The following is a 23,797-nucleotide window of genomic DNA, read 5'->3' on the forward strand; positions in this document are numbered from 1 at the left end:
GAAGGATCTACTGGGGTGGTTAAGGAAAATCTTAACCAATGTGATGAAGATGATTCCGGAATTTTTCGTTATTTACTTGATGAATCTTTGAAAGATGCTTGGGATAGGTTCTTGAGAATTCGAGCTAGCTATGTGCCCGAATACCAGATAGAGATATACTTGAAAAGTTTTTATGTCGGTTTACCTTCTTCCTTCAAGCAAGTTTTAGATTCTATATTTGAAAACGGTTTTCTTGAAGGGGATGCCATTGATACTTATGAGAAGATGAAAGCCATATTTGGGCACCCCGAAGGAGAAAATGTTGAATCTACCACTCTTATGTGCTTTTATCAAAATGAAAAAATTAAGGAGATCAAGGCTAGTTTAGATAAGAATTTTCACGACATGCTTAATCTTTCTTCTGCTATGAATGGCTATGTGCTTTCACAAAATAGAAAATTAAATGCCATTGATAGAAAATTTTCCGTTTTCTTTCCAAAGTACAAGGATGACAAAACTTAGATCCTTGCTTTATGCCCAATAAATAAATTTTATTTTTGCTTTCTGTATTTGTGTGTTAGCACAATTTTGCTACTTTTATGATTGTGCTTTTTGTGTTTTAATTTGTGTTTGTGCCAAGTAAAGCCTTTAGGATTTTCTTGGGTGATAGTTGTTTGTTCTTGCTGAAAAAACAGAAACTTTTACGCTCACGAAATTAATTTTCATTTTTTACTAGAGAGCGATAAAATACCCATTACACTTGCACTACAACAATATACAAATTGCTCAGGTCGTCCTAATTTTTCAGAATTTTTGGAGTTACAGTAGTATTCGAAATAGTCAGATTGCTACAGACTGTTCTGTTATGACAGATTCTGTTTTCTTTGTGTTGTGTGCTTATTTTGATGGCTCTATGGTTTTCTTTGATGAGTTTTTGCCATAGAAAAGTTGGAATACAGTAGATATATTACAAAAACAAAATATGAATTGGTTTGATACAGTACTTATAGTAGTGATTTATTATTCTTATACTAATGGATCTCATGAAGGTTTTGTTGAGTTTTGTGTGATTGACGTTTTCAACTTTTGGGTTATCTTACGATGGATGAAGGAAGGATGGAAGGGCCTAAGCTTGGGGATGCCCCGGCATCCCAAGCTATTATCCAAAAATGAGCAACCAACTAAGCTTGGGGATGCCCCCGAGTGGCATCCCTGCTTTCTTCCAACGATCATCGGTATTTTACTCAAAACTATATTTTTATTCGTCACATGATATGTGTTTTGCTTGGAGCGTCTTGTATGATATGATTGTTTGCTTGTTTTTTTTTGTGTTTTAAGTCATCAATCCTTGCTGGACACACCTATTTGAGAGAGCCAAAATTATGTCATGACTTGTTAGAATTGCTCTCTATCCTTCACTTAATTTTTTATGAGCTATGGACTTGCTCTAGTTCTTCGCTTATATCTTTTTGAGCACCGTGTGCTTTGGTATTTTTAAAGAAATGCTCTCTTGCTTCACTTAGATTTATTTGAGAGTTAGTAAATTTTTGAAGAAATTCTCTTCTGCTTCCCTTAAATTAATTTGAGAGAAAGAAAAAATTATTATGCTCATGATCTTCACTTATATTTGTTGGAGTTTGTCAAAAGCAACACATGAAAATTATTCCCAAAGTGATAGATATCCAAGACGGATATAATAAAAACTTTCATGAAGACCATTGGACAAAATAAACTTGATTATTAGTAATAGTTTTGAGATATGATGATGTGATATGTGAGTTATGTTGGTGAGTAATTATGCTTTAGTAAGAATATTGGTGTTAAGGTTTGTGATTCCCTATGCAAGTACGAAAGTCAATAGTCATGCAATGAAATTATATCCTACTTATGGTGCATTATTCGGTGTTAATTATGCTTAATGCTTGCTTATGAGATTATCTGTTTCTTAGTTGGTCGCTTCCCAATCTTTTGCTGGCTTTCATTTTGCACTAAGTATGATCACTACTTGTGCATCCAAAAACCTTTAACCCAGTTTTGCCACATGAGTCCACTATATCTACCTATATGCGGTATTCTTTTGCCGTTCTAAGAAAATTTGCATGTGCCATCTCTAATTTTCAAAATAAACTTCTCTTTTGTGTGTTGTTTCGCTCGCGGAGTGGTGAGGGGTGGTTAATATTTTCCATGCTAGATGTTTTATTCTCAAGATGAGTGTTTATTCACTTGCCATTGCATGAGAGTAAGGCAGAGGTATTAGGGATGCCCAGTCCCGAAATGCAAAAATGAATTTACTTTATGTTGTCAAATAAGAAATTCCTTGGAAAGTGTTGGTATAGAGGGCAACCGTGGATACGGCAAGCCATGGAAAGTGAAAGTATGGTGGAAAAAGGAATAAACTTTATTTTCTGTTTAGGAACCGCCTATGATATATCTATGCATGGAAAGTATAGGGAACTCTAAGTCGTTTTTGTTGGTGGGATGGATACACCTCCCAAAATGTTTTTATCTCTAAGCTTTTCGCTTTGAGCTCTAGCACCTCTACAATTCTTTTTACATTATGCAATTTTTATTTTTATTCTCCATCTTCTCTTATAAAAGCACCAACTAGGAGGCAATATGATCGTACTTAAGTATTGGGTGTAGCTAATATTCGAGTGTGTTTCATGACTGGATAAATGTTTGAGCATGATGTGCTAGGGATAACTTATTTTAGCATTCATATTTTGAAAGACATGGTTGCTTGTTGATATGCTTGAGTATATAAATTATCATCTCAAAACTAGACTATTGCATTGAATAACTAAAAGTCCAATTGTCCATGCTATAAAGAAAAGAATATGATATGACATGATAGGCAGCATTCCACATCACAAATTCTGTTTTTGTCGCTTACCTACTCAAGGACGAGTAGGAGTTAAGCTTGGGGATGCTGATACATCTCCAACATATCTATAATTTTTTATTGTTCCATGTTGTTATATTATCAATCTTGGATATTTTATAATCGTTTTATAGTCATTTTATATCATTTTTTGGTACTAACCTATTGACATAGTGCCAAGTGCCAGTTCCTCTTTTTTCCATGTTTTTTACATCGCAGAAAATCAATATCAGACGGAGTCCTAATGCCACGAAACATTACGGAGAATTCTTATAGGCCAAAAGGAACACAACGGGCCCTGGCTGCGCTTGGGGGTGCCCCGAGGGCGCGCCCTGGTGTGTTGTGCCAACCTCGGGTGCCCCCCGGACCGCCTCCTTATTCTATAAATACCCCAAAAATCCCAGAACCCTAGGGGAGTCGACGAAATATTCATCCAGCCGCCGCAGAGTCCAGAACCACCAGATCCAATCTAGACACCATCTCCGGTGGGGTTCACCACCTCAATTGGTGCATCTCCGATGATGCGTGAGTAGTTCTTTGTAGACCTTCGGGTCCGTAGTTAGTAGCTAGATGGCTTCACCTCTCTCTCTCTCTCTCTTGATTCTCAATATAATGGTCTCTTGGAGATCCATATGATGTAACTCTTTTGCGGTGTGTTTGTTGGGATCCGATGAACTTTGAGTTTATGATCAGATTTATCTTTTTATATCCATGAAAGTTATTTGAGTTTCTTTGATCTATTATATGCATGATTGCTAATAGCCTCGTATATCTTCTCCGATATTTGGCTTTTGTTTGGCCAACTTGATCTATTTATGTTGCAATGGGAAGAGGTGCTTTGTAGTGGGTTTGATCTTACGGTGCTTGATCCCAGTGACAGAAAAGGGAAACGACACGTATGTATCGTTACTACTAAGGATAAAATGATGGGGTCTATCTCTACATAGATAGATCTTGTCTACATCATGTCATCGTTCTTATTGCATTACTCCGTTTCTCCATGAACTTAATACACTAGATGCATGCTGGATAGCGGTCGATGTGTGGAATAATAGTAGTGGATGCAAGCAGGAGTAGGTCTACTAATCTTGAACGTGATGCCTATAGTGATCATTGCCTGGATAACGTCATAATTATTTGAAGTTCTATCAATTGCCCAACAGTAATTTGTTTGCCCACCGTTTGCTATTTTTCTCGAGAGAAGCCACTAGTGAAACCTACGGCCCCCGGTTCTTCTTTCTCCTATATTTTCCTCTGCGATCTACTTTTCTCTTGCATTTATTTTCAGATCTATTAAACCAAAAATACAAAAATACCTTGCTGCAATTTATCTTTATTTATTTTATTTCAAGTTTGATCAATCAATCTACTACAAATTTATCTCACGTCCGTTTGCCTATCTTGAGGCGCCGTACCCCAAAAGGGATTGACAACCCCTTTAACACGTCGGGTTGCGAGGATTTGTTATCTGTGTGTAGGTGTTGTTTACGTTGTGTTGCTTGGTTCTCCTACTGGTTCGATACCCTTTGTTTCATATCTGAGGGAAATACCTACCGCCGCTGTGCTGCATCATCCCTTCCTCTTTGGGGAAATACCGATGTAACTTCAAGCGACAACATCAGGAGGTCGCGGCAGGAGGAGGGAGGAGGGCGGTGGGAGGAGGAGGAGGAGGGACGCCGCATACCGAGGAAGGAGAAGCGAGGGCGGCGGCGGCAATGCAGCGGTGGGGGAGGGATGTACGTCGGCAGTGGCGGCGGACGACGTGAGTGGGAGAGTGAGAGTGGGAGGGGAGAGGGGAGAGTGAGGGGTGGTTGGGGGAGAAGATAGTATGGGTTTATCAGTAGCGTGTTTCAGGGGAACGCGCTACCACTAGTAGAAAATAGGGTTTTGTTTGGGGCCTGGCCAGCCCATTAGTCCCGATTCTGTCACGAATCGGGACCCATGGGGGGCATACGTCCCGGCTCATGCGCCCAGGGGCCCGGCCGGGGATAGGGAGGCATTTGTCCCGGTTCATGTGGACCCTTCTATCCCGGTTCTAGGCACGAACCAGGACCAATGGTCCTCGCTCCTGGCCCATAGCCATTGGTCCCGGTTCGTGCCTAGAACCGGGATAGAAGGGTGGCCTTTAGTCCCGGTTCCAGCCACGAACCGGGACCAATGAGGTGGCTATATATACCCCTCGCCCGCGAGCAGAGCACTCCAAAGTGCTCTGTTTTTTCTGGCCGGTGAGGGGAGAGCTTTGTGGTGCTCTAGCTCATCTCCTATGCACATGAGGTGTTCAATGAAATGCCCAAGCAACACTAGTTAAGCTTTCTCCTCTCGAAGCTCTACCTCCAAGCTCCTTTTTCCCCGAGATTTGTCTAGGTTTAGCGGTCTGTCACGTCCCGTCCCCGTCTTCACCGCCGTCGATCGCCCGCGCCGATCTCGGCGCCGGCACCGCCGTGGTGAGCCTCTTGTTCTTATCTTCTTTCTTAAAGAAAAAATTCTTACTTTAGATAGATACTTGTCTAATTTTCTTACTTTTATTATTGCTTGTTATTATATAGTGCGATGGTTTTGGTATCCGCCCCCGTCGCCCCTCGTCCTGTCTATGATTCGGATGTGGTATATATTGTCTTTTATAACTATTTGGTTCATTTATTGTTTATGACAATTATGCCGACCAATGTGACATAGATTTTATTTATCTAGGAGGTATGTGAACCGGAAATTCCAACCGACCCTATTGTCGAGAGGTTAAATTTAGTTGAAGAAGAAAACAATTACTTGAAGGAAAAAAATAAAAAAAATTGAGGAGGAGAAGATGATATTGGAGTTGCATGTTGCGGATGTCGTCGATCATCACAAGATCAAGATGGACGCAATGCGTTTGAAGATTAGAAAGATTCGAAAATATGCCATTCAAACCGAGGCTTGGTATCATTATGCCATTGGATCAATTGTTACCTTGGTTGCGATTATGATCGCATTTGTTGTTGCATTGAAATGTTTTACATAGTTTCAAGTATGGTTTAATTAGATGCTTTGGAGAGCTATATGTTGTTCAATGAGAACTATGTATGTACTTTGGTTTAATTGTGATGATGAACTTCTACTAATTTGGTCACTTATCTATCCATGATGTTCTGTAATGGTTTTTGACACAGATGAACCCGCAATGGATGTACGGTGACAGACACACCTCCGAGTATGTTAAGGGCGTGCATAATTTTCTCAAAGTGGCTGACGCAAACAAGCAGAATGGTTTTATGTGTTTTCCATGCCCTATATGTGGGAATACGAAGTCTTACTCTGACCGGAAAACCCTTCACGCCCACCTGCTTTATAAGGGTTTCATGCCACACTATAATGTTTGGACCAAGCACGGGGAAATAGGGGTTATGATGGTAGACAACAAAGAGGAAGAGGACGATGACAACTATGTGCCCCCTGAATACGGTGATGCTGCAACGGGGGAAGCTGCTGAAGATCAAGAGGAACCAAACGATGTGCCCGATGATGATGATCTCCGCCGGGTCATTGTTGATGCAAGGACACAGTGCGAAAGTCAAAAGCAGAAGTTTAAGTTCGATCGCATGTTAGAGGATCACAAAAAACCGTTGTACCCCAATTGCGAAGATGGCAACACAAAGCTCAGTACCGTACTAGAATTGCTGCAGTAGAAATCAGAGAATGTTGTGCCTGACAAAGGATTTGAGAAGCTACTGAAAATATTGAAGAAGAAGCTTCCAAAGGATAAGGAATTGCCCGACAGTACGCACGCAGCAAAGAAAGTCGTATGTCCTCAAGGTTTGGAGGTGCATAAGATACGTGCATGCCCTAATGACTGCATCCTCTACCGCGGTGCGTACGAGGATTTGAACGCATGCCCGGTATGCGGTGCATTGCGGTATAAGATCAGACGAGATGAACCTGGTGATGTTGACGGCGAGCCCCCCCCCCCCCCAGGAAGAGGGTTCCTGCGAAGGTGATGTGGTATGCTCCTCTAATACCACGGTTGAAACGTCTGTTCAGAAAAGAAGACCATGCCAAGTTGATGTGATGGCACAAAGAGGACCGTAAGAAAGACGGGAAGTTGAGAGCACCCGCGACGGGTCGCGGTGGACAAAAATCGAGAGAAAGTACTGGGCTGAGATTGCAGGTGACCCAAGGAACGTATGGTTTGGTTTAAGCGTGGATGGCATTAATCCTTTCGGGGAGCAGAGCAGAAATCACAGCATCTGGACCGTAACTCTATGTATGTATAACCTTCCTCCTTCGATGTGCATGAAGCGGAAGTTCATTATGATGCCAGTTCTCATCTAAGGCCCTAAGCAACCCGGCAACGACATTGATGTGTACCTAAGGCCATTAGTTGAAGAACTTTTACAGCTGTGGAATGGAAACGGTGCACGTGTGTAGGATGAGGACAAACAGGATCAATTTAACCTGCACGCGTTGCTGTTTGTAACCATCAACAATTGGCCCGCTCTCAGTAACCTTTCAGGACAGACAAACAAGGGATACCACGCATGCACGCACTGTTTAGCTGACACCGAAAGTATATACCTTGACAAATGTAGGAAGAATGTGTACCTGGGCCATCGTCGATTTATTCCGACCAACCATCAATGTCGAAACAAAGGCAAGCATTTCAAAGGCGAGGCAGATCACCGGAAGAAGCCCGCCACGCGTACCGGTGATGACGTACTTGCTATGGTCAATGATTTACACGTAATCTTTGGAAAGGGTCCCGGCGGACTATCTGTTCCGAATGACTGGAAAGACCTAGAGGTCCGCTCTTCAACCGACGTGATCCACGTGATGAAGAACCTTTGCATGAACCTGCTAGGCTTCTTGGGCGTGTATGGGAAGACAAAATATACACCGGAGGCACTGGAGGACCTGCCACGTTTGCACGAAAATGACGGCATGCATCCAAAGCAGTATGAAGGTCCTGCCAGCTACGCTCTTACCAAAGAAGAGAAGGAAATCTTCTTTGAATGCCTGCTCAGTATGAAGGTCCCGTCTGGCTTCTCGTCGAATATAAAGGGAATAATAAATATGCCAGAGGAAAAGTTCCAGAACCTAAAATCTCATGACTGCCACGTGATTATGACGCAACTGCTTCCGGTTGCATTAAGGGGGCTTCTACCGGAAAACGTCGGATTAGCCATTGTGAAGCTATGTGCATTCCTCAATGCAATCTCTCATAAGGTGATCGATCCAGAAATCATACCAAGGCTAAGGAGTGATGTGGCGCAATGTCTTCTCAGTTTCGAGCTGGTGTTCCCACCATCCTTCTTCAATATCATGAGGCACGTCCTAGTTCATCTAGTTGACGAGATTGTCATTCTAGGCCCCGTATTTCTACACAATATGTTCCCCTTTGAGAGGTTCATGGGGTCCTAAAGAAATATGTCCGTAACCGCGCTAGGCTAGAAGGAAGCATCTCCATGGGCCATCAAACAGAGGATGTCATTGGGTTTTGTGTTGACTTCATTCCAGGCCTTAAGAAGATTGGTCTCCGTAAATCGCGGTATGAGGGGAGACTGACTGGAAAAGGCACGCTTGGAGGGGACTCAATAATATGCAGGGACGGGCATTCTTGGTCTCAAGCACACTACACGGTTCTACAGAACTCTACCTTGGTGACCCCGTATGTCGATGAACACAAGAACAGTCTGCGCTCGAAACACCCGGAGCAGTGTGACGACTGGATTACATGTGAACACATCAGGACTTCCGGCAGTTGGTTGGAAACATGTCTCATGGGTGACAACACTGTTTGTGATGAGATGTACTCGTTGTCCAGGGGACCATCTTTGACTCTATTGACTTACAAAGGATACGAGATAAATGGGAATACATTTTACACGATCGCCCAAGATCAAAAGAGCACCAACCAAAACAGCGGTGTCCGCTTTGATGTAGCAACCAAGAGGGGAAATGACACATATTATGGTTACATAGTGGACATATGGGAACTTGACTACGGACATGATTTTAAGGTCCCTTTGTTTAAGTGCAAATGGGTCAATCTGTCAGCAGGCGGGGTACAGGTAGACCTACAGTACGGAATGACAACAGTGGATCCAAACAATCTTGGGTACACAGACAAACCGTACGTCCTAGCCAATGACGTGGCACAGGTTTTCTATGTGAAGGACATGTCTACCAAACCGAGAAAAAGAAAAGATAATGAAGCGAACACATCAAACGATGAGCCAAAGCACCACATAGTTCTTTCAAGAAAAAGAGACATCGTGGGAGTGGAGGGCAAGACAGACATGTCCGAAGATTATGAAAAGTTTCATGAAATTCCTCCCTTCGAAGTCAAGGATCACCCAAGCACCCTGATAAACGATGAAGATTATCCATGGTTACGGCGCAATAAGCAAAGGACACAAGCGGAGAAAAAGTGAAGACTTTCTCTCCACAAGTATTATGATGATGCCTTTGATCTAGAATATCACTGCAGTTACATGTGAAGAAATGAAATGCCTGTTGTAACAGACGAGTTTCCGTATGAAACCCTGATACCTCGAAAGAGATTGTCCGTTTTGTACACGAAGTGCATCCAGTTTTTGCCGTAACCCTCTCTACTTTTTTGCACATGCTATGTGGGTGAAATGATGATACCATGCCAAATTTTAACCTTTTCAGAGTTCATTTGAAATGCTTTTCAATTTCAGGGTCTTATAGCTCAAAAAATCAGTAAATGCATGAAAAATAACAAATGAAGTCAGAAAGGGTTGAAAATTGATGATGTGGCTTTGAATGGTGCATTTTGAACACACAAAAAGTCTGGAGTTCAAATAAGTTCAGAAAAATGAAATCCCTTTGTAACAAACGAGTTTCCGTAGGAAACCCTAATACTTCAAAAAAGATTGTTCGTTTTGTACATGAAGTGCGTCCAGTTTTTGCAGTAACCCTCTCTACTTTTTTGCAAATGCTATGTGGGTGAAATGATGATACCATGCCAACTTTCAACCTTTTTAGAGTTCATTTGAAATGCTTTTCAATTTCAGGGTCATATAGCTCAAAAAAATTAGTAAATGCATGAAAAATAACAAATGAAGTCAGAGAGGGTTGAAAATTGATGATGTGGCTTTGAATGGTGCATTTTGAACACACAAAAAGTCTGGAGTTCAAATAAGTTAAAAAATGAAATCCCTTTGTAACACATGAGTTTTCGTCCGAAACCCTGATACCTCAAAACAGATAGTCCGTTTTGTACACGAAGTGCATCCAGTTTTTTTCGTAACCCTCTCAACTTTTTAGCACATTGTATGTGGGTGAAATGATGATGCCATGCCAACTTTCGACCTTTTCAGAGTTCAACTGAAATGCTTTTCAATTTCAGGGTCATTTAGCTCAAAGAATGAACTAATATAAAAAAGAATGAACTCAAAAACTTTTAGGAAATTCTAATAGGAAAAATAATAAACTAAAAGAATGAACTAGAAAACTTTAATGAAACTCTAATAGAAAAAAGAATTAACTAGAACCGGTACTAGAGGTGCTCGTGGGGAGCCTTAGAACCGGTACTAAATGAAATGCCTTTGTAACAGCCTTAGAACCGGTACTAAAGGAATCAACTAAAAACATTTTATAAACCTCTAGTATTATTGAAACTAAAATTATATAAAATTTATGCAACTAAAATTATCAAAGTATTTTCTGTTCAAAACATTAAAAGAAAAATAAAAAGGAAAAAAAGAAAAGAAAATAAATAAATAGAAACAAAATAAAATAAATAAGTAGAAACAAAACATTATAAGGGACCAAAGGCCTCTGCTTACCGCCCTTTGGGCTGCTGAAAGGAGGCCTTTGGTCCCGGTTGGTGGCACCAACTGGGACTAAAGGGGGGCATTGGTCCCGGTTGGTGCCATGAACCGGGACCAAAGCCTTTTCTATATAAGAAACACTTTGCAAAAATTCAGAATTTCATCGCCAGTTGCCCCCGACGAAGTCGACCTCCTCGACGCCGCCAGCCTGCCCCGCCATCGTCGCCATCGCCATCGCCCGTGCCCCCGAGCCCACGCCGACGCCGTCCGCCGCCCCCGAGCCCACGCCGATGTCGTCGCCGTCCGCCGCCCCCAAGCGCGCCCGGCCGCGCCCCTACGCCACGACCCGCCCCCACCGTCGCCGTCATCGCCGGCCACGCCCCTACCCCGGCCCGCGCCCCCACCGTTGTCGTCCGGCGCCCCCGAGTGCGCCCGGCCACGCCCCTGCGCCACAACCCGCCCCCACCATCGCCGTCGTCTCCGGCCACGCCCCTGCCCCTGCACGCGCCCCCCACCGTCGTCGTCGCCGACGCCCTCGCCGCCCCCTCCGTCGCCCTCGCCGGCCACCCCCAATGTGAGCCGCCACCGCCCCGGCTTTGTTCAGTGCTTGTTTTTCATATAATGTGTATTGTTTTTTTGTTCATTGCATTTTTTTCATATATATAATGTATATATGTATTTGGTAGCTATATGATGGATGGATGTGGCTATGTATGTATGAATATAATGTTCATAGCATTTTTTGTTTATATATGTTTTTTTCATATATGTATTAATTTTTTATTTAGGTTGTTAGTAGATATCGATTTTAGGTAGTGCATTTTAGGTTAGTTGATTTAGTGCATTTTTAGGTTAGTTGGACTGTTAGTGCATTTTATGTTAGTAGATTTTAGGTTAGTGGAGAGGAAAAAGGAAAATAAGGAAAAAGAAGAAAAGAGGAAGAAGGAAGAAGGAAGAAGAAGAAAAAGAAGGAGAGGGAAAAAGGAAAATAAGAAGAGGAAGAAGGAGGAGAAGAATAGGAGAGGAAGAAGAGGAGAAAAAAAAGAGGAAGAAGAAGAAAAAAAGAGGAGGAGGAAGAAGGAATAGAGGAGAAGAAGGAAAAATAGAATAATTCTATTTTTCCTTCTTCTCCTCTTTTTTTCTTTTTTTCTTCTTCTCCTCTCACTAGTAGAAAACAGGGCTTTGGTTGGGTCCTGGTCAGCCCATTAGTCCCGGTTCTATCACGAACCGGGACCCATGGGGGGCATACGTCCCGGTTCATGCGCCCAGGGGGCCGGCCAGGCCTCGGGAGGCAGTTGTCCCAGTTCTTGTGGATCGATTTGTCCCGGTTCTAGGCACGAACAGGCGCCAATGGTCCTCGCTCCTGGCCCACAGCCATTGGTCGCGGTTCGTGCCTAGAACCGGGATAGAAGGGTAGCCTTTAGTCCTAATTCCAGCCACGAACCGGGACCAATGAGGTGGCTATATATACCCCCTCGCCGGCGAGCAGAGCACTCCACACTGCTCTGTTTTTTATGGCCGGCTAGGGGAGAGCTTTGTGGTGCTCTAGCTCACCTCCTATGCACATGAGGTGTTCGATGAAATGCCCGAGCCACACTAGTTAAGCTTTCTCCTCTCGAAACTCGACCTCCGAGCTCCATTTTCCCCGAGATTTGTCTAGGTTTAGCGGTCCGTCACGTCCCGTCCCCGTCTTCACCGCCATCGATCGCCCGTGCCGATCTCGTCGCACGCACCACCGTGGTGAGCCTCTTGTTCTTATCTTCTTTCTGAAAGAAAAAAATTCTTACTTCAGATAGATACTTGTCTAATTTTCTTACTTTTACTATTCCTTGTTATTATATAGTGCTATGGTTTTGGTATCCGCCCCCGTCGGCCCTCGTCCTGTCTATGATTCGGATGTGGTATTTATTATCTTTTTATAACTATTTGGTTCATTTATTGTTTATGACAATTATGCCGACCAAGGTGACATATATTTTATTTATCTAGGAGTTAGTTGAAACGGAAATTCCAACCGACCCTATTGTCGAGAGGTCAAATTTAGTTGAAGAAGAAAACAATTACTTGAAGGAAAAAATAAATAAAAATTGAGGAGGAGAAGACGATATTGGAGTTGCATGTTGCGGATGTCGTCGATGATCACAAGATCAAGATGGATGCAATGAGGTTGAAGATTAGAAAGATTAGAAAATATGCCATTCATACCGAGGCTTGGTATCATTATGTCGTTGGATCAATTGTTACCTTGGTTGTGATTATTATCGCATCTGTTGTTGCATTGAAAGGTTTTACATAGTTTCAATGTATGGTTTAACTAGATGCTCTCGAGAGCTATATGTTGTTCAATTTGAACTATGTATGTACTTTGGTTTTAATGTGATGATGAACTTCTATTAATTTGGTCACTTATCTATCCATGTGAATCTGTAATGGTTTTTGACACACATAATTATATATAATGCACGCAGATGAACCGGCAATGGATGTACGGTGACAGACACACCTCCAAGTACATTAAGGGCCTGCATAATTTTCTTGAAGTGGCTGAGGCAAACAAGCAGAATGGTTTTATGTGTTGTCCATGCCCTAACCCTCTCAACTTTGTAGCACATGCTATGTGGGTGAAATGATGATACCATGCCAACTTTCAACCTTTCAGAGTTCATTTGAAATGTTTTTGAATTTCAGGGTCTTATAGCTCAAAAAAATCAGTAAATGCATGAAAAATAACAAATGAAGTCAGAAAGGGTTGAAAATTGATGATGTGGCTTTGAATGGTGCATTTTGAACGCACAAAAAGTCTGGAGTTCAAATATGTTCAAAAAAATGAAATCCCTTTGTAACAGATGAGTTTCCGTATGAAACCCTGATACTTTGAAAGAGATTGTCCGTTTTGTACACGAAGTGCATCTAGTTTTTGTCGTAACCCTCTCAACTTTTTTGCACATGCTATGTGGGTGAAATGATGATACCATGCCAACTTTCAACCTTTTTAGAGTTCATTTGAAATGCTTTTGAATTTCAGGGTTTTATAGCTCAAAAAAAAGTAAATGCATGAAAAATAACAAATGAAGTCAGAAAGGGTTGAAAATTGATGATGTGGCTTTGAATGGTGCATTTTGAACACACAATGCTCAAAATGAAAGAGAGGCGCAATGCTCACCTGCACGTTGCTTAGCTTCAGGCCTTGAGGAAATAGTGTAGACTGCATGGAGCTATGTGTAGTTTTCGTCCGAAACGATGATAGCTCCATGCAGTCAACACCACTTCCTCAAGGACTGAAGCTAAGCAACGTGCAGGTGAGCATTGCACCTCTTCTTCATATCGTCTCTACACTTAGCGCTTATAAACCGCTGCGACTGCCTCTCCCTTGACGAGGTGGGACTAAAAAACAGCTGCAGAACCGGTACTAAAGGTGCTCGTGGGGAGCCTTAGAACCGGTACTAAATGAAATGCCTTTGTAACAGCCTTAGAACCGGTACTAAAGGAATCAACTAAAAAGCTTTTATAAACCTGTAGTATTATTGAAACTAAAATTATATTAAATTTATGCAACTGAAATTACCAAAGTATTTTCTGTTCAAAACATTAAAAGCAAAAAAAAATTACATAAAATCAATAAAAAGGCAAAAAAGAAAAGAAAATAAATAAGTAGAAACAAAATAAACTTTAATGAAACTCTAATAGAAAAAAAATGAACTAGAAAACTTTAATTAAACTCTAATAGCAAAAGGAATCAACTAAAAATATCAAAGTATTTTCTGTTCAAAACGTTACAAGCAAAAAGAAAATAAAATAAATAAGTAGAAACAAAATAAAATAAGTAGAAACAAAATAAAATAAATAAGTAGGAACAAAATAAACTTTAATAAATAAGTAGAAACAAAATAAAATAAAATAAAATAGCAACAGTAAGTATTTTGTTGTAAGTAGAAACAAAATAAACTAAATAAAGCAACAAGTAAAACAAAAAAGTGCCACCTACTGGGCCACCATGGCCTGAATACGACTAGAAACCCAATCATGGGCCAGGATTCACGCCCGCAACAGGCCGAGTAGGCCCACAGGCACACAGTGTACGGTTAGGCCCGAAAGCCTGCAATTGAGAGGGGCTCTAGAGGGTGGGCGCAACAGCGCTTATAAACCACTCTCGAGCTCTCTTAGCTAGCAAGGTGGGACTAAACTTTTGACGCGGGGCAGCACAAGGCCTTTGTTCCCGGTTGGTGGCACCAACCGAGACTAAAGGGGTGCTTTGGTACTTGTTCGTGGCACCAACCGGTACCAATGCCACACTTTAGTCCCGGTTGGTGCCACCAACCGGGGCCAAAGGCCTCTGCTTCCCGCCCTTTGGGCTGCTGAAAAGAGACCTTTGGTCCCGGTTGGTGGCACAAACCGGGACTAAAGGGGGCACTGGTCCCGGTTGGTGCTATGAACCGGGACCAATGCTCTGGGTTTATAAGCAGGACTTGTGAAAATTTTCACTTCTCATCTCGCAGTTGCCGCCCCGACGACGCCGACGACATCGACGCCGCCAGGCTGCCGCCCCCGTCCGATGTCTTCATCGTTGCCGTCGCCCTTACCCCGACCTCTCCGTCGCCGAGCCCTGCCCCGACCTCGCCGCGCGCTGCCCCGACCTCGCCGTCGCGCACGCCGAGCGCCCTGCCCCGACCTCGCCGCCGCTCGCCTGCACTGTGAGCCTCACCGCGTCGTTCCCCCTCCTCTACCCCTTCACCCCTGCACCCCAACGCCGTCGCGCGCCCGCCCCAACGCCGCCGCCCGCCCCGACGCCGGCGACAAAGGCGCTGTTCACATATATATATATATATATATATATATATATATATATATATATATATATATATATATATATATATATATAATTTTTTGTTCATATTGTAGTAGTAGTAGATGATGATGATGATGATGATGTATGTTCATATGCAAAAGTTAGGATTTTTTCCGTTCATAGATTTTTTTGGTGATATTAATGTAGAATATGCAAATGTTTGTATATGTTCATATGCAAAGAATATGTCGTTTTTTGTAGAATTTTTATGATTTTTTCTGTTGTAATTTTGTTCATAGAATTTTTATTTTTTTCTATTGTAATTTTGTTCATAAAGTTTTAGGATGAAAAAAAGAAGAAGAAGAAAAAAAAAGGGAGGACGAGAAGTTCCGTTTAGTTTTAGGATTATTTTAGTTTATGTTTAGTTTAGGAAGAAGGAAAAGAAAAACGAGAAGAAGAGGAGAAATAAATAAGAAGAGGAAAAAAGGAAAAAAAAGAGGAGAAGAAAGAAAGGAATAGAGGAGAAGAATATTCTATTTTTTCTTCTTCTCCTCTTTTTTTCTTCTTTTTTTTCTTCTTCTTCCTTTTCTTATTTTTTATTGGGTATCTCGTTATCAAGGGGCGAGGGTCGGGAACTAGCTAGGGTAGAGGGTCGAGGGTCACCGAGGGGTCGAGGGTCGCCGAGGGTTCGAGGGTTGAGGGGTCGAGGGTTCGAGGGTCGTCGAGGGTTCGAGGGTCGTCGAGGGACCGAGGGTTACTTCGTTGCCATGTTCGTACCATCATGCGCCTGTTACTTTCGCCTAATGATGAAGACATGATTTTGTTGAATCCTTTGACACTAGACAAACGTGATATGAGGGGGTCGAGGGTCGGGAAAGAGGGTAGAGGGTCGTTGATTGCCCGAGCGGTCGAGGGTCGAGGATCGCCGAGGGGTCGAGAGGTTGCCTAGCTAGTGTCAAAGTATTGAAGAAATCCATGGCTTTTGCATATCAACCCTTGAAGCGTTGCCGAGGCCACCCAAATTTACCAAGTTAAAAGAGCATTGTCGTCGAGGCCACCCCGAACCCTTGAAGCATTGCCGAGGCCACCCCAAAACCTAGAGAAGTGTCGAGGCCACTAATATGATTCCTTGTTGTGATTAGGTAGCTAGGTCTACGTTTTCCACTAATATATCCACCTGCTGTCATGTTTGTATAATAATTGCCATATTGTAATATTTGCAGAAACAATGGAGCACGGACGAGACGAGGCAGCAGAAGAGGTGTTGGGGGACATAATCTTAGCCGAAGATGATGTCTTGTCGTATCTTAACAACAATGATGATCTGGAAGGACAGGGTGAAGAAGCAGGCTACGATGATCGAACAATGGAGGAGGAAAGACATGATTATGATGGCTTCGGTGACCGAATGCTGGTGCAAGAAGGAGACCGTGATGACGGCTCCGGTGACCGAACAGAGTCCGGCCAGGTATATATATTAATTAAGCCTGTGTTGACTCGCTAATTGATGCATTCATTGTTTTGGTATGTACACATATTAACTCTCATCTTTCTTCTTTTTTCTAGCCCTCCGGATCGAGCACAACTTCGGTAAACAAACGAGGTCCGAAGAAAAAGCTGCGGTCGGATGAAAGGTTCACAATCACAGTAATCTTGTGCGATGGCCAACCGATTGAACCCATCCGGACCAAGGAAGCATTTTCTGCTCAGTGCGGGGTTCTTGTTAGGGACAAGATCCCGATCAGCATCCACCAATGGTTTAAGCCTAAGAAGGAAGACCCTGAGGTATCTTATGTCAACAATATGCAGAAAGATGATCTTTGGACCGCGCTGAAGGAAAATTTCACCCTACCGCCAGAGGAGGATCCGGAGAAGCCAGTTAAAGAGCAATTGATCAAGTCTCATGCTCTTAAGAAGATGGCAGATCTATTCAGGAGGTAGAAGAATGAGCTGAAAACAACGTTTGTCGACGAAGAAAAGACACCAGAATTCACCGGCCGGTATGAGAAGATCAAAGATCACTGGGACGCATTTGTGGCCCACAAGACATCGGACAAGAGTAAGAAGATGTCAGCGACAAACAAGATAAATGCTGCGAAGAAGGAGCATCACCATCGCACGGGGTCAGGTGGCTACCTCAAAGCCCAGCAGTTTTGGGCCAAGGCTGAGAATGACCTGCTTGATAAAGGGGTCGAACCAGAGACATTGAATTGGCCAGACCGTTGCCGGACTTGGTTGTTCAGGGTTGGCGGAACCTTGTACCCTGTATCAGGGAAGTGCGTTTGGACAAACGAGCAAATGCGAATACCCGTCATGAAGCTTTAGAACTATATCGCCGCAGCGCAACAAGGGACATTCGTTCCAGACAGAGAGAACGACGAGCTCACAATGGCCCTCGGGAATCCTGAGCACCCTGCACGGACATGATACACGCGAGGCTCCGTTCCGTGGAGGGCTGGGTTTCCGGACGCAGACGGTTACAAATGCCAGGAGAGGAGGGGGAAAGTGGAGCATACCCAACTGCAGAAGCTCCACGCAAGGGTACAAGCGCTAGAGGAACGAGAAGCAGTTCCCAGCAAGCGACCTGCCGAAGCTACCACCGAAGCTACCCCGCCATCTCAGCGGAGAAGCAGCGTGGCTTCCATCGAGCAGCTTCAGCTGGAGCCTGTCTTCACGGCTCCTGCTAGCTACCCCGTGGATGCTATCATGGAGTCTCAACATTGCCACCTTATGACGCAATGGCAGAACTTCAAAGTCAAGGCGACGATCGGCTCTGTTCGACCTCCTGAACCCGACGCAACTTTTCACTGCCGTCCAATTCCAGAAGGATATGCTAGGGTGATGGTGGACGAAATAACGGAGGGATTTGAGGACCTCGAGCTTGACCACCCTACCAGTGAAGGGGAGACTCCGCTGGGTTCTGCTCTGAAGACTCCATGCCTATGGTGGAAGGAGCTCATCAACCTTCCGAACTGGACGCCTCCGCCTCCTCCTCCTCCTCCCGCGAGTCAAGGCACTCCGCCTCCTCCTCCGGCGAGTGATAAGGGCACTCAGCCTCCTTCTCTGGCGCGTGGCGGCACTCCGCCTCCTTCTCCGCCTACGCCGGCGCGCCCGAGCAGCCAACCTCCTCCTTATCCGCCTCGTCAGCAAGGGCGGAAGAGCCCCGCCGCCGCTCCGGATGCTCCGACGCGTCGTAGTCCTTCTCCTCCGCAGCCGATCCGTCTGCTCTGGCGTCTAGCAGTACAGCCAGAGGCGGGAGGCAATACAGATCCGGTCCATCTCGCAAGCCTCTAGAGAAGTTATCATACGAGAGGACCGTGGAGGAAAACAAGAAGATCATGGAAGCAGAAGTGAGGGACTTCTTTGGAGCGGTGAAAGCAAAGAAACATCCACCTCCCAAGGAGAAGATAGATCCGGTTAAAGCGAAGCGCACTATCGATGCCCTGAAGCGACCACCACCTTCTCCGCCGCAATCCAACTATGATCACATTATTCAAAGGTCATATATCGAAGCGGAGCGGTCAGGAAGTACTATCAGTGATCAAAGGTTAGCAGAATGACGAGCTGGGAAAAAATTGCCCAGCTCGGCGAACAAGCGAACCAATCGTGCCCCCCGCTCAAGGTGTCTAGCGATATCATTGCTAATCATCCAGAGATTTTGCCCAATACCAATCTTGGAGATTACCTGCCAGACGATGTACATTATGATTTCTTGGAGTTGGACGAACACAAATAACATTACGGGAAGCCTCACGTCAAAGACGGAAGATCTCTAACAATGATGACGCGAAGATTCCATGATTGGTACATGAAAACCTGCAGAGAGTCTGGGTTGAAGAATACTTTGACGCTGAGAGTTAAAGAGGAGCATGACCTCGTTGGAATTGATCTGTTGTCTGTTCCATTTGAGGAGTTCTTCCAGATTTTCAATCAAATAGCCCTCGATAAATTAACGGTCACTTGCTACTGTCTGTAAGTACTACTTCTGTCATTAAGTCTCTATATATAGCTCAGCTCTCTCATTGCATGTATATATAATTATCGTCACTATATTATGCAGATTGAAGATCGCCGAATTGAAGAAAAGACAAATCGGTGATTTGGGTTCATTAACACAAATCTCATAGATGAATTTGTGGTTGAATTTCAAGCCAAAGATACCGAGGCCAACTTGCTATGAAAGTTGGTAATAAATCAAAACAAAGATATAATACTCTTTCCTTACAACTTCAAGTGAGTGTTACTGTCTTGTGCATATTCGGTTTCCCTTATTAGTCGAGGTTAATGTAACCGTCTTAGACTTCCACTTTATTCTCCTAGAGATTGAGCTTGAGCAGGGACTAGTAACCGTCTTAGACTCAAGACAAAAAGATCCCAAGGAGTATGTGGTCATGACTGAAGTAAGTTCAATCGATCATTATCGCACCATATCGGCAACTTTGTTCATGTCCTCATATCAAGTAATAATTATTTTCTTTCTCTCGTAGGGTTTGGAAAGTGTTCACCGCAGAGGCTCCGGGACTGCCGAAGAAGCTGCGATTTAAACACCCGAAGGTAAGTACTACTAGCTAGTTCCGCGCATCTCCCATTGATTCTAGCTAGTTTCATCAATACCATTTATAATGCTTGATTATCAGTTTGATTGACCTCTATTTCTCGTAAAGTGGTTGTGGCAGGAAGGCGGGAATAATTATTATGGACACTACATTTGCGAGTACATCTACAACGCGACGACCTCTAAGCGGGGCTACTCTAAAGAAGATTTTGAAGTACGTAAGCAATAATATTCACAATTTTATTTTATTACCATCATTTGTGTTGATTTTCATTCATATATATGTATTGACCCCCTTCTTCAAATTAGCTTTGGGAGCTGCGGGAGGAACTCCTACCACAAAATGGCATAAAAGCAATTCAAGAGGAATTGGCGGGATTCTTTCTTGACCACGGCATAGATAAAGACGGAGAATATCATGTGGAACTTGACATCAGATGCTAGGGATTGTAAGAGATCTTATATTGTATATATGTAGCTAGTAGCGTCGGATAGATGTACGAAAACTTGTTGTTCGACCAATCTCTCGGAGAAAGAGAGGTCGATCACTTCTCTTTATATATGTTCATGACGATCTTGTGTACTTAATGGTTTCCTTCATTTGCTTACTAGCTAGCGTGTTGAGTCGTCTCTATACGTATAGTACGTAGCGTCGACCAAGCACGGAGATAAGAGAGGACACTTCTCTCTAATAGCTAACTAACACAATATATGAAACCCCTAAATTAACCCTACAAAACCCCCAAACCCCCCCCCCCCCTCAAAAAAACAAAAACCCCAGCCCCTGAACTGCTGACGCGTGGACGCCTATTGGTCCCGGTTGGTGCCACCAACCGGGACAAAAGGCCCCCTGCCTGGCAAGCCGCAGCGGCCACGTGGACCCGCATCTGTCCCGGTTCGTATAAGAACCGGGACTAAAGGTACTGGGCTTTAGTACCGACCCTTTAGTCCCGGTTCCCGAACCGGGACTAATGGGCCTTATGAACCGGGATAAATGGGTCTTTTTCTACTAGTGTACTGCTACACTATGCCTGGCGGCAACGGTGTGACAATATTAGTAGTAGCGTCGTTTGTCCTTGCCGCGCTACTGCTATATCTGTAGCAGCAGCGCCTTATGTGGATACACACTGCTGCTAAGTACTAGCAGCGCTTCTTTTTAACCCGCACTACTCCTAAGGTTCTGTGTATAAGGTTTTCCCTAGTAGTGAGGGGGAGAAGGGTCTAGCCTTCCAGACTTGCCTAGCCAAGTGCCTCAGAGGAATAGAGCCGAAAAAGCCCATATAGGTGTGTCCTTTATTTTATCTTTTGCAGGAAGAACAATGAGGTTGCTGATCCTCTCGGTGACATCAGCATACATACAGTCAATCAGATACGTGCGAACCAACATGTGACTGGATGTTTAGGAGGAGATGGTATTTCGACCCAGTCTTTCAGAGGTGCTCATATATAGTGGATCTGCGTGTGTGTTCGTAGGGTATATATGAGCGCATGCGTTTATATTGTGTTCTATAAAAATCATATACATGTGTAGGATCTAGGATGAAGGTATTTTTTTTTACTTTTCGTATACGTGTGTAGGAACAGAGCTTTATATTAGGAAAACGTTGGGCATATCTCTCTCCCCGTACAAAACTACATGACTCGCGCTGCAAGAAACTAATCCTTTATACGTGGCTGGAAGGAATAAACTCCGAAACAAAAGTAGTACTGATACTAGTTAGAGTCGAACTCGTATATGTACAGCACCTAGATGCGCCGATAAATACAAGGGAAAACTACCAAGTCGGCCGTGACATAGATAGATAGTTTCACGCCCTACCTACAGGCTACAGCTAGCTACTTCTTGTCGTCGTCGTCATGGAGAGCGCAACACCAACAGCAACACCATCGGCCATCTCCACGGGGAGCGAATCGCTGCGGCCGTCTCCCGACCTGTTGACGGAAACCTTGACGGTCGCCATCGACGAGGCCATCAACGGCTTCTATTTTTTGCGGGGGGCCGTCAACGGTTTCAACTGCGCCAACAACGAATGCCTTGACAAGCTGAACGCGGTGGCTGCCGCATGCACGGGCCCGCACGCCGCCGCCTGCGCAAGCGCGCGGGCGGCGCTGCTCGAGTGTGTATACGAGGAACCGGCCCGCGACACCCAGGAGCAGCAGCCGGCCGGGAACTCGAGCTGATCTATTGTGATCCACGACGACGACGGCCTCATTAACTACTACTTAGCTATCTCTATATACCTAGGAGTACTGGTTCCGTTTCGTTGTGTCTGATTATTAGTAGCACTTGGAGTTTATTTTTTCTGGGTCCGGTACTTGTTTCCGACTAGTGCTTGTTTTTCCCAAGTCTTGTCTTTTATAGTAGTATGCAGTTTCGCTGTTACACTATAATAATTGTAATCAATATCTGGTTTAAACTTATACGTACTACTTTGTTACTTATTGTGCACCTAGAACCCAAAGCATAGTACTGTTTTTTGGAAAACTTAAGATCTTTTCATCTTCGATCATGGAATATAATGAACACCAGAAATATTACATTCAGATCCTAGACCACATATCGACGACTACAAACATTGAAGCGAGCTGAAGGCGTGCCGTCGTCATTGCCCCTCCCTCGTCGGAGCCAGGCAAAACTTATTGTAGTAACAATGAAAGTCATTGTGTTAAGGCCCCATAGGACAAGCGAAACAGAACAACAACCGCCACCGATGAAGAGATGCATAGATTGGAAGGATCTAACCTGACGATACACGAACATAGAAGAACAAAGAACGAATATGAGCAGATCCACCAAAGACAACCACCGACTGAATCCTGCGAGATCGCCGGAGACGCACCTCCACACGCCATCTGACGTTGCTAGAAGCACCACCGGGACAAGGGCTAGGTGGAGAGAACATTATTTCATCTTGAGGGAGTTGCCACCATTTCGTTTTCTTGAGTAGGACATAACTCAAAGAAATATCGAAAATGGAAGCCCTCCCATCGACAAGGGTCGGGATAAGGCCATAGGAGGTGAGGTAGGTTGGCGACGCCGTCGACGGGAGGCAGAAACCCTAGTCTCATGTTACCTTGGGAGAAGGAGAGGGCCGGGTAAACTTTGAGGCTTCTAGATAAACTACTATAGGTAGTGTAATCTCTCTTGCCTCTTCAAAAAACACAAAAAATTTCCCTACTCCTCTTGCTTCAGCTGCATAAGCTTGGAACTCGTCCCCTCCAGCTTCTTGATTCGCCTCCTTGATGTCCGTCGCTTCTGGCTGCAAGTGAAATACCGATCGATCGCGCGCGGTCGGGATGCTCCACACCCCTGGCTCCACCACCACCAGCCATGGAGGGTATCGTGCACACCCATGCGCCACACGGAAACCCACGGTAGACATGACGGGTTTTGGCCGTGCGGTCCAGCACCAGCACCGCCAACTCTCGTGCTCTCTTTTTTCTGCATCTTGACCTCGTACCCTTTTTACCGTATCTCGTTGAAATACAGAGTTATTATTAGCACCCGGTCCTCAACTTTATTTTAAAAAGGTTATTGGCCGGCAGGGCAAGAGCGCGTACATAGTACTCCCTCCGCCCGAAAATACTTGTCATCAAAATGTATAAAAGGAATATATCTAGATGTATTTTAGTTCTAGATACATCTCTTTTTATTCATTTTGATGACAAGTATTTTCGGACGGAGGGAGTACCTCCGAAGCCGGTCGACACTTTATTCATTTATTTTTAAGGGATTCTGCAGACATTTTTTTAATACAGTATAGACGTAAGCGCTCATATATATACACACACGCACACCCTACCCTTAGAGCACCTCCCGCCCTATG

This window comes from Aegilops tauschii, chromosome 7 (assembly GCF_002575655.3).
Source record: "Aegilops tauschii subsp. strangulata cultivar AL8/78 chromosome 7, Aet v6.0, whole genome shotgun sequence".
NCBI lineage: Eukaryota > Viridiplantae > Streptophyta > Magnoliopsida > Poales > Poaceae > Aegilops > Aegilops tauschii.